The following is a 1,113-nucleotide window of genomic DNA, read 5'->3' as shown; positions in this document are numbered from 1 at the left end:
TTTCCCTAGATTATGAGTCTTGAGAGCAAGAGACTGCCTTACTTGGTTTCCCTTTCTCTCTATATTCTTAAGCATCCAACACACTGCTTGGCTTATAGGAATTGCTTGTTAGAACTTTGTTGAATGAATGAAAGAACAAGCAAGTCAAAACAGGGAACACTGGAGCCACAGTTTTAGTGAAATTTATTTCTGGAGTGCTTAGTGTATGTGTGCAGGTCTGCTAGGCTCTCTCTAACATCTTTGGGTAGAATCCCCATGTGGTCTCAGAGGCCTGCAGTTCCCTGGGGTCTGAATGGTTGTATAGAGGTCATTGCATACACACAAACACTGCCCTCCCCATTCTTATGTGTGTTTATGTATATAATTGATGCCATTTGCAATCAGTAACCTTTGTGAGTACTTTTTGTGATTCAGGCCATGTGCCCAATGCTGGAGATGAATCAGGCACTATCCCAGTGTTCGAGGAGATTAAAGTAGAAACATGTATGCAAATAAACCATCATCAAAGAGTGGTTTAAAAGTAAAATATAAGAAGAAGGAAAATGTTTTCTTCCAGGTGATGCCAATAGCACCATTCTATTGAGCCCTACCTGGCATCATGCCATGTGCCATTCATTTATTATCATATTCCATTCTCACACCTATCCTATGAGGTGGGCACCATTATCAACATCCCCAATTTACAGATCAAAATAATGAAGATTTAGAAAGGGCACGTAATGTGTCCAAGATCATGCAGCTGGTAAATGATGGGGTAGGTAGGTTTAAATCTAGGGCTGTCTGACCTTAAAGCTTATTCTTTTGATCTGGAACCTGTTCTGTTTACCAGGAATTAGCCCTAACCAAGCAAGTAACTTGTTAAGGGGCTTCCACATCACCTCAAATATTGGTGGATTAAAAAAATACTTTTTATTATTCACATTTTCAACCATGTACAAAAAATAGAGAGGATTGTATGATAAACCCCTGGGCACCCATCCTGTTCCCCAGATTGAAACATTCGCAAGACTATAGTTGGTGATCTTTAAGGAATAACAGGGGCTCCATGTCTTTGGACAGAGCACAAGGTGGAAGTCAAGAGGACGTTGCAATTTCAAAAACGTCACCTTGTGG

The sequence above is a fragment of the Lipotes vexillifer genome, unplaced genomic scaffold (assembly GCF_000442215.2).
Source record: "Lipotes vexillifer unplaced genomic scaffold, Lipotes_vexillifer_v1.1 scaffold621, whole genome shotgun sequence".
Taxonomy (NCBI): Eukaryota; Metazoa; Chordata; class Mammalia; order Artiodactyla; family Lipotidae; genus Lipotes; species Lipotes vexillifer.
The sequence above is the reverse complement of the archived record's forward strand: the minus strand, read 5'-3'. Positions refer to the sequence as shown.